Source organism: Marmota marmota, unplaced genomic scaffold, assembly GCF_001458135.2.
Source record: "Marmota marmota marmota unplaced genomic scaffold, marMar, whole genome shotgun sequence".
In the NCBI taxonomy this organism is placed as follows: Eukaryota; Metazoa; Chordata; class Mammalia; order Rodentia; family Sciuridae; genus Marmota; species Marmota marmota.
Window position 1 is genome coordinate 27,967,389 of NW_026000221.1, and position 11,033 is coordinate 27,978,421.

Sequence of the window (11,033 nt, forward strand, 5' to 3'; positions counted from 1 at the left end):
GGCCAACTCCTGAATTTTTCAAATGCCCCTTAAGGAATAGTCCAATCTCACTGAAAACCAATGACTTAATTAAAACTCTTTAGATTCTATTTCTGCAGTTCAGGTGGGAGAACTGGTAGGGGAACTGCAGAGAATTTTCAGTTTTGAAAATTCTCCTTTGCTGAAAGTGTATCTCCCCGTTGTGTATCGTTTGGTGAAAGTTGCCAAAGCTCCCATCCCCAAAGCCAAGGAATCCTTTTCCAAATGCATTTATTTTTTTTCTCCTTCTCTATCAATACTCACTTAATATCAAAATGTTTTTCTTTGCTACCAGTCAAAGAATATTTTGACAGCAGATTTTTTTCTGCATGGCTTCCGTGTCGTCATGAGGGGCCAGGTCTATTTTCCCTCTGAACATTTGTGCAAACAAATCAGAAATGCATGGATTTCCTCAAAGCATACCAGCATCAAGGTGAAATGCTTTCTTATATCTTTTCTACCTGGAAAAACTCAGAGACACCTGTGGTGGAAGGGATATGGAAGCCCAGTGATATATTTCCCAGTGGGAAGGAAAGACAGACAGGGTCCAGGGTGGCCTGGCCTTGAGACAAGTAGGTCTCTTTGGTGGGTTCCTGGGCTCCATGGGTGAGGATGTACATAGAAGATATCAAAGTAAAACCATCAGCTGTTTCTCCAAGAATAGAAGCCCTTTTCCAACCCTGTGGCCCCTTATCTCTCAGATACCCGCCCATCTCTTGGCAGACAGCTGTTTCTGCCAAACCTAGCAACCTCATCCTAGCTTTTCTTAATTTTCTAATTTTCCTTCTAATTTCCAAAATCCAAATTCTATTATTCTTTTAAGAGGCATCCTCTCCAAGAAACCTTTTCTGATTTTTACCTCCAACCCCTCCTTCTACTGAATACACAACATACACCGGTGTTTCTTAGTGTCTACCTCGCACTTAAACTGGTCACATCCACTTTATAGTCATGAGGGTCTGAGGATAAAGACCCTATTTGGGTCATCCCCACATCTCTTGTGGCATCAGGCACAGGGCCTGCCTGGCACAGAGCAGATGTGGGACAAGTGGTTTTTGAAATAATAAACATGCAGCAGATTAATATGCAAACAGTGACTGGATTATCCAGAGGGACCTCGGAGCAGATAAAACCCAGCAGAGGAGTCAATGAATGAGTGGAGGCTGGGAGGAGTCACTGCCTCGCTCTCTGTACTAGCCGGAGCCCAGGAACCAACTCACCCAAGTCCAGGTGAAAACAACCACCACAACAAACAGACAGCTCAGAGGGGGCAGGCTTTGGCCAAAGCGCTGGGAGAGAGGAAAGGCTGCTGCTGCAGGGACTGGGCTGGGAGCTCCCACAGACCTCCCCTAGAGAGCTGTCGTGAGTACCTTGGAACCTGGGCTCAGGGGACGAGGATCAGAAACCAAACAGGTGGGAGCCAGCACTGGGGCTCCGTGTCCCTTCCACTTCTGTCCCTCTACCTGTCCAGCTGTCGCGCCCGGTCTCCTCTTATTCTGGCCATCTGCTTCTCTCTGTCACAACCAATGTCTCTTCGGTATTGCTTTCCTCGTGTCCTTGTTTCTTACGTGACATTTCAGCCTCAACGTTACCCATTGGCATTCTTCTTGGCTTGAGTTTCCAAAAAATAAGAGAAATCTGATATTGGAGTCCATGCCCTCTGGGCGAGGTTTGGTTTTCTCCTGGACAGCTGTCACCCTGATCTGGATGATGGCAGGGCTGGGTGGAGGCAGGCAGGGGACAGTCACTGGGTCTGTGGCCATTCGGCGGGAGCTGCCGACGGGGAGGCATTTCCTTGTATTTACAAGGAGCAAGAGTGATGGACCATGCCCGGGGCATCTCCACCCAGGTTTCCTCTTCCTCAGATCTCTGGAGAGACCGGAAGGGCTGCTCATGTCTCTGCAGGTGGCAACTGGAGGCTCTGTTAGGGGCTGGCATGGGAACTGGGCTCCCAGAACTCTACTCTTCAAACACGAGTTACTAGCTGTCTCTTTCAGCCGACCGACATTACGGTCGTCCTTTTTGGAAGAAACCTTGTTAGGGAGTGCGCGAGAATTACAGGCCACCACGCACAGGGGACCAAACTGAAAGGGAAAAAAGGTCCTTTAATGAGCAAGCCAGGCAAGCGACCGGGGGCAGCCTAGCACCTCAAAGAACTCCCGGCACCTGATTTTTGGAAGTACAGAGTTTATAAAGGCACAATCCACAAAAACCACAAGAACAATTGAGGTCCAGGTAGGTCAGACAGACCCTGTTGAGACATGTTTTGATTACATGAGAGAATTGTTTTGATTACACATTTCACAATCATTTTTTGTTACACACCAGGGCCATAGGGACACGGGAAGGTCCTACTGTACTGTCAACATAGATACAGCTGTCGGGGAGGCTGAAAAGACAACATTTAAGCAAGATACAAAGGAGTCAGGTCAGAACAAAATGGCATTACTTTGGTTCTTTTTCATTTCAACCTAAAGTCAGGCCACCCAGGCCCCAGAGAGTCATCTGCAGGAACAGTGAGGAATTGAACTTGAGGACCGTCTGTGTTTGTGCATGTGGTGCCAGGTACAGTGCTGGGCACTGAGGAGGACAAGGCTGAGAAGAGCCAGTCTCTACCCTCAAGGTGCTTATCACTTCTTTGTGACAATATCTATGGTCAAGTGGGCCTTGTGGTGTAGCCCCAGGTCTCTTCTCTGCTCTTCTGATATTTAGGTGAGTAAACAACACTTAGGTTGAGGGGGCAGGACCAAAATGCTCTAAGCCATTCAAAATCCAGTGGCTCTAACCATCCTCAACCCCAGAGTGATTGACGCAGGAGCCCAATCAACACGGAAGCGAGTGCTTTCACTGAGAATGGGGGGACAGACTGTCCCCCATGAATGGTAGGATATTTAGATGTGAAGCCTGGTGGTCATCTTGCCTTGGTGAGGGAGGCCAGCTACCCTGCAGATGAACCCCGTTCAGAGATGGGGGGCAGAGCCAAGAAGCGCCCTGAAAATGGAGCCAAAGTCTGGGTTTTCAGACTTGGAAGGTGTGACTCAATTTGAACTGTTCTGTCACTTGGAAAGTCTACGTGGTACAAGTTAACACAGGTGGGATGGTAAGAGCGCAATAGCAACCCCAGCAAAGAGCAGTGGAGCCCAGAGCAGGCCTTGGGCCAGTCTGCTCGGGGGAATCAGAGAAGCCCCTGTATCCGAGCTAGATCTTAAAGAGGGCTGAGGGCTGCAGCAGTGGGACGTTACATTCCAGTGGGCATGGACGGAGGCGTACCGGGAGGAGGAAATAACCTCAGGCCACCTAGGTTCCTGGAGACTTCTTCTGTCTAAAGAGTAGAGGCCCCTAGAACAGAGCTGGTTTGGAGCCAGAGGCTGAAGATGCACGAATATGTCACTGCTCTGGAAAGCTGCCTTGGTCCATTTTCTTTGTCAGTTGAATACCAGGCTGGGTAGCTTACCAGCAGTAGAAGTTTACTTAGTCTGGGGTTTATTTAGGCTGGGTTGTCCAAGTTCAAGGGTGAGAGTCTGGGAAGGGCCTCCTTTCTATGACATACCTGGTGGGAGGGCCTGTGAGCATGCACGAGACACAGAGAAGGGACAGGCAATGACTGGACTTCTAGCAAAGCCATCTCAAATAACGACCCCCCCGCCGTAGTAACAGCATTGAGGATACATGAGAACAGAGCTCCCATGACCTCATCACCTCTTCAAAGCCCCTCTTCTTAAAACTGCTACAATGGGAATTAAATTCCAACGTGAGTTTTGGAGGGGACATTCGAATCATAGCCAAAGCTTATTCATTCATTCAACCGGCCACTTTTGAACGCCTCCTGTGGGGTGGGAACCTCTAGGTTGTCTGAGCGGAAATGGGGGTGGGTGGGGAGTGGGCAGGCTGAGCCAGAGACCCAGGAGGATGCTGTGGGTCAAACAAAGCCACACTGCTGGAAAGGCCTCGACTCCAAGTCCAGACCACACCTGGGACTGTATTGAGGGTTGGGAGAAAGAAATGAAGCTCGGGGCGCAGACATGGGGAAAGGGTAGGAGAGCATGTTTCCCCACTCCCACCAAGTGATAAGCATTGAAACCAGATTGTAAGGCAATTTATCTGTATGATGTTTACCGAACCTTTGATTAAAAAGATGTTGGGAACAGCCGTGTCAAAGAAAGCAAGTGTGGCCCGGGAAGACCGTTTTTCCTGTGGTTTCTATTATCAGCACCAACATGTGGGCCTGCGCCTGGCTGGCCCACCCCCAGACGCTCCTCTGGCTCATGGGTGGGGGAGAGGAGATGGGTGGGCTAAGACAGAAGAGGTCTCCAGGAAGCTGAAGTGCACAGGGAGCTCTCCCTCTTGTCCTCCCCCCTCTTGGCCTCCTCTAAACGAGTGTCATGGCAGAACCTAAGAAGTCCAGGGGCTCTCTGAGTGCACCCGAAGAGCCACGATCCCAGGGCGGAACCCTGAGGCATTTAGCATCGGAGCTGGAAATGCCCCTGAAGGCCTCAGCATTTGCCCTCATTTCACTAATGGGGAGGACACCAAACCCAGGGAGCCCAAGGTCACAGCAAAATCATGGGGAACCCAGAAACTCCATCATAATGAATGAGGCCTGGGCTGAGTGCACTTCTGCCCAAATCTTTTCATATCTATCACACTGGATGGCGGGCGTTGGGGGTCTCCAGTTCAAGTGCAAGACAGAGAACCTAAAGGAGGGACGCTGACTGGATCTCCAACAGCAGGGAGGATCACAGGCCACTCCTGAGAGGGCGACTGTCACTTGGTGTCAGGTGAATGTGGCCTTGTGGGAAGGGGACCCAGCACGGCCAGATATTCTGAAATTTTTTCTAGAGAAACTAGAAATCCTGCTTTGTATGTGAAACTAGTTGGAAACACATTTAAAAAGAAACGCTGGCTGGACAAAGCTCACGTAGCCCTGCTCAGCCCTAGGGAGGCCCACTTCCTGCCTCTACTACCTCTACCTCCCCACCGCTGGGAGGCCTGTCAGGCCAAATGACAGGAGAAGAGTGAGGCCGAGAGAGTGGAGGGGACTTTTTCAAGTCCACTGGTACCCCGTTCTCCCGACCCCCCCAGCCTGGTGGGCTTCCAAGGGTCACCCAGGTGTCACGCTGTCAAGGGTCCAGGAGGCCTTGAATGCAGGGAAATGTATGACCACATCTTCACTCTGGCTCAGGCTGGGGAACCCAAGGGGGCGAAATCCACAGGGGCTTTCCACCTGGGTGCTGCATAGTCCTGAGGAGACGGGGTGGCTCTCTGTGTTGCTATTTTGTTCTACTTTCTGGCATTACTAGCCAGTGTCGCTGCATTATGCAAGGACAATTTAAAATATGTGTTTTCTTTTTAGTGAGAACTGTCTTCCCCGGGGCTCCTCCAAGTTCCAGAGAAAAGAGTGAAAAGGCGTTGATCCCCAGTCTCAGCCAGGCGTCCCTGGCAGGAGGCTCTGACGTGGAGCAGCACCCCAGCCCTGTGTTCCAGGCTACTCCAGGCAAACGTCTCAGTTAGGTGGCAGGATGAGTGTGCGGTGGGGTGGGCTGCGACCCACTCATTCAGAGCCCTGCAGTCTGCTTCACCCTGAAATGTCCTTCCTCTGCTCTGCAGGACGCCACACAGGCTTCTGGCTTCCCAGGGGCACCAGCCTTGGGGCTGAATGGCCCTGAGTGTGCTGTGATAGACAGGAGAGCCGTGCAGGGCACTGTGGGGACAGGGCTGCCAGGAGCCAGGGAGCCCACAGGAGGCCCACCTGGCTGTGCTTCATTGCCAGTGACCTTGGTTTGCTACGTGGCCTCTTTCATCTTGCCTTCCAACTATGAAGAGACTAGAACTCAAGGAGGTGGCTGCAAACAGGTGACAGTGAGGTTTGGTTGACAGAGGTACTACCTGCCACCTGCAGCATGTTTTGGAGATCAAGCGTTTCACACACTAAGATTTCAGATTTAATTACATAAATGGATGATCTGGTGTGACGGGGCCTGACTAGCACCCTGGGGTGGGGTGGGTGTCACCTGCTGCCACAGTCTCTACCTAGCCAACTGTACCCATCTATACAACCTGCTGATCCCTTGAAGACATCTGAGTTTTTGACCCCAGGGTTACATAATAATTCTAACCACTAATAATTATAAAATCACAAAGTTACTTCACCCTGTCTCTGACCTAGAGAAACATACATTCTTTTTTAAAATTCTAATTTGTTATATATGATAGCAGAATGCATTGCAATCCATATTTCATGTATAGAGCACAATTTTTCATATCTCTGGTTGTGCACAAAGTAGAGTCACACCATTTATGCTTTCATACATGTACTTAGGGTCATGATATCCATCTCATTCCACCATCTTTTCTACCCCATGCCCCCTCCTTTGCCCTCCCACCCCTTTGTCCTATCTAGAGTTTGTCTAATCTTTCTCTGCTCCCCCTTAACCCCATTATGAATCAGCCTCCTTATATCAGAGAAAACATTCAGCATTTTGTTTTTTGGGGATTGGCTAACTTCATTTAGCATTATATTCTCCAACTCTGTCCATTTACCTGAAAATGCCATGAGTTTATTCTCTTTTAAGGCTGAATAATATTCCATTGTGTATATATACCACATTTTCTCTATCCATTCATCTACTGAAGGGCATCTAGGTTGGCTCCTCAGTTTATCTATTGTGAATTGTGCTGCTATAAACATTGATGTGGCTGTGTCCCTGTAGTAGGCTGTTTTTAAGTCCTTTGGGTATAGACTGACTAGTGGGACAGCTGGGTCAAATGGTGGTTCCATTCCCAGTTTTCCAAGGACTCTCCATACTACTTTCCAGATTGGTTGCCCCAATTTGCAGTCCCACCAGCAATGTATGAGTGTACTATTCCCCCATATCCTCGCCAACAATTATTGTTGTTTGTCTTCATAATAGCTGCCATTCTGACTGGAGTGAGATGAAATCTTAGAGTAGTTTTGATTTGAATTTCTCTAATTGCTAGAGATGATGAGCATTTTTTCATATATAGGTGTTGACTGATTGTATATCCTCTTCTGAGACGTATCTGTTCAGTTCCTTGGCCCATTTATTGATTGGGTTATTTGTTTTCTTGGTGTTTAGATTTTTGAGTTCTTTATATATACTAGAGATTAGTGCTCTATCTGATGTGTGTGTGGTAAAAATTTGCTCCCAAAATGTAGGCTCTCTATTCACCTCATTGATTATTGCTTTGCTAAGAAGGTTTTTAGTTTGAGACCATCCCATTTATTGATTCTTGATCTTAATTCTTACACTATAGGAGGAGAAACAGACACTCTTAATCCTTACTACAGGTTTGGCACCCAAGGCTCAAAGGCATGTGGTCACCCAGGCCCTAGGGTGTCCAGTGACTGCGTGGTGAAGCAGGACTCACACCTGTCTGTACGCTGAACCCACCCTCCTTCCAGGCTGGTGATAGGTGGCAAAGGAAACCCCAGTTCACCCCTCGATGGACTGTGGCTAAGGAACCTTTCAGCTCTCATTTCTGGAGACTTTACTGCTCTGCCACTGAGAGGAGAGTGGGAGAGGCTGAGAGGTTTGGAAAGGGTGGAAGGTTCTCTGATCACCTGCTCATTAGTCCCAGAAGGGGTAGGTGGGGAGGGGACATCTTTGCATGAAGGATTTATAGAGAGACTGGGCGGGGAGGTGGGCAGAGTTCAGGGTGAGGCGTAAGGGGAGTATGTCTGCATCTGTGACACCTCCCGACACTCCCAGCTTCCCAGAAGGTGGACAGAAGCCCAGAAGCAGGGCAACTCGATCACAGGCCGGTGGCTTAGGTCTGGCCACAATCAGCCCATCCTGCTCCTTAATGGCGGGAGGTTGGTGAGCAAGTCCCAGACCAATTATTTTCACTGTAATTTAAATAGGAAAACCCTCCTCACTCTCAGGAGTGTAGGGGAACACGCAGGGCTGCAGGAAGGCGGGATGGGATGCCACCGCCTTCCTTCTGTTGTGGGGAACCAGCCTGGGGTTCCTCCTTGTAAAGAGCCCTGGGTGTGAGTTTTCATGCTTAGGGGACAGAAGGGGAGGTTGGGCTGACACGTGGCTCACAGTGGCACAGCTCACAGTGGCCCAGCTTTCTGCCATCCGACCCTATGATATCAGCTTTGGGTGAGAGGGAGGGGCAGGGGTGGGACTCATCCCCGGAGGGAATGTCTCCGATGGGGATCTCAGAGCAGGTGCTGGTTCCCGAGGGCTGCCGTCTTCCATGCCAGTCACCGTACTTGACATTTCTGTGTATTTCCTCATTTAATTTTCCGTCTGAATCAGCAAAGGAGGTCTTATCGCCCCACACTACAGGTGGAGGGATTCAAAGAGCTCCAGGTGCTGGCTGAAGTCAGGGGAGCCCCTGTTCTTCCTCTTCCTCCTCCTTCTCAGGAAAGTGGTTATTATTCTTCTCATGGCACAGATAAAGGGACTGAGGCCCAGGAAGGGAAGTAATGGCCCCACAGTCAGCTGGTAGAGAGTCAAGAACTTGAACAACAGAAAGACCAGTGCCACACGATGTCACTCTTATGTAGACTGTGAAGAAGCTGTGCTCACAGAAGTGGGGCAGGGGGTGGGGAGTGCTGCTTCCCAGAGGTGGGGTGGGGGAGGGGCTGGTCAGTGGGTGCCCGGTGACAGGTATNAGTGCTGCTTCCCAGAGGTGGGGTGGGGGAGGGGCTGGTCAGTGGGTGCCCGGTGACAGGTATATAGGAGGAATAAGTTCTGGTGTGCTGTCGCACAGCAGGTGACCCCAGCTAGCAGTGCTGTGCTATTTCCAAAGAGCGGGAAGAGAGGATTTTGAATGTTCTCATCACAAAGAAATAATGAATGTATAAGTGGATGGATATGCTAAGCACCCAAGTTATTAGTGAACCAAAACCCACGGTGGGCCTCCTAATTTGTACGATGGCATGTTGATGAAAGATGAAATTTAAAAATTAAAGCAAAGTTTAAGTGAGCCCCAGTCTTTGAATCCATTGCCCTTTCTACTTTGCTGAGCCCCAAAAGGTGCTTATGGTGAAACCGGAGAAGCCTCCGGCATGATCACATTCACAGGTGGAATCTGCAGAGACCTAAAGAGAGTGCCCAGGGGCTGGGGAGGGGAGCCCCTGGGGAAAGGCGAGGGTTACTCAAAGGCTGGAGACTCTGCCCTTGGCCTCTTTGACAAACCAACAAACAACAACACCAAATCCTCTCTTGCCTCCCTTTCCTCATCTGTGAAAAAGGACAAAATGACACTGGGTTTCTCATCAGTTATTGTGAAGTTACTTAATCAGCCACAGCTGGGAAGTAAAATTGCCTGCTGCCCTTATTTTGGTAAACAGCTGTGTGGGGTGGCAGGGAGGTCACCGGCCAGGTGCCCACTGCTGGGCCATCTCCACTCTCCTCTGAATTTTCCTGCGTCTGCTTGGGATCGTGGTGGGCCAAAGGAACCCCTTGGTAGTCCTATAGTTTGGAGGTTCAGTGACCCGCAAAGTGCCCATGTGAAGCCTTGGTCTCCAGGGTGGCAGTACTGGGAGGGCTGTGGACCTTTAGGAGGTGGGCCTGGCAGAGGTCCCCAAGTCACGGGGGTGTGCCCTCAGAAGGGGTTGTGGGTCCCTGTCTCTCAGCAGTGGCAGGTTGAGGTGCAACCATGTGCCCACACAGGCTCCTGCTGTGGGGTGTCACCATCTGCTGCTGTGGTTGGAGACCCAACAAATAAGGCTGTCGATGTTGAACTTTGAACCTCCAAATGGGTCATCTAAATGAACCTTTTTTCTGTATAAGTTAAATGCCTTAGGTATTTTGTTGTAATGATGCTCAGCATGCAATGACCCAACATGGACTTAGGTTCCTGGATTCTGGGACACACAGGAGTGTCCCTCTGCAGTACATGAAGCCCTGAGGTCGTCCCCTCCCTGCATTCTTCCATCGGGACTTAGTTTCCCTCCTCCTTCCTCCTTCCATTTTCCAAGTGTCAGTGAACCGCCCTCCCCCCACCCACCAAGTCACATCCTACCTCAGGGGACAGATGCTTCTTGTGCCTCAACATCTGTCACAGGGTCCCACACCCAGCACACATTCAGCAATGTCTGGAGATGCTTTGGGTTGTGTTTGGTGAGTGCTACTGGCATCCTGTGGGTAAGTGCCAGGGAGACTGCTAAACATCCTGTCCTGGGAAAGAATGACGAGCCTAACATGTCAACAGTGCTGAAGCTGGCATTTCCTGGTCTGTTGGGTGGCACAGACAAGTGTCTAAATGGCTAAAATTAAATGTTATGAGGTTATATAGTAGAAGTAGGTCCAGAGATGCATCAGAGGGAAGCAAAGAAAGTCCCCATGGAGGAAGTGACATCATCATGTCACCTGTTTATATTCGGTTGACTTGTTGGGGATGTCAGTACAGCTTTTCTAATAGTTCAAACCCCATCTGCTCTGGTCATTTCATTTGCACCCCTGGATCCAGCTGTGCCTGAAGTCCTGTACTGTCTGATAGGTGGTGTCTCTAGGTTTCTCTATTCCTTAGACCAGTCTGACTTGAGTTAGTTCTAATATGTAGAAAAGCCTCACACCGAAGTCATACTTGGATTTTGTGCAGGTTTTGCTAGCTTCTCACCCTTACCCACCTGATGGCCCCCAAATGATGGGGTGCCTCCTCCCTGTGGCTGGTGGCTTCCATTAGAGCTGCGGCTCTGGCATCAAAATATCCAAGCCTCCGTTGATCGAAGTGCTCCATCCGCCCAGACTTGGGAGCCACATTAGACGTGGCGTGCGGAACAGCTGCCCGCGCAGGGCTGGCAGTTAATTAAAAGCCCCGTGCATTTAGTGATTAACTAATCGCAGCGTGAAGGCTGTCGGTGACGAGGCGGCGACTTCTCTGCTGGAGTCAGCTGAGAAACTCCAAATGTCTGCCTCCGGGCCACCAGCGGCAGCAGGAGGCTCAGGAGGCCCCCCGCGTTGACGTCCCAAGTATTTTGCCGAGTGGCTTCCCAGCTGTCTCTCCCGCTCACAGACAGCGAGAGGGGTGGGCGGGGC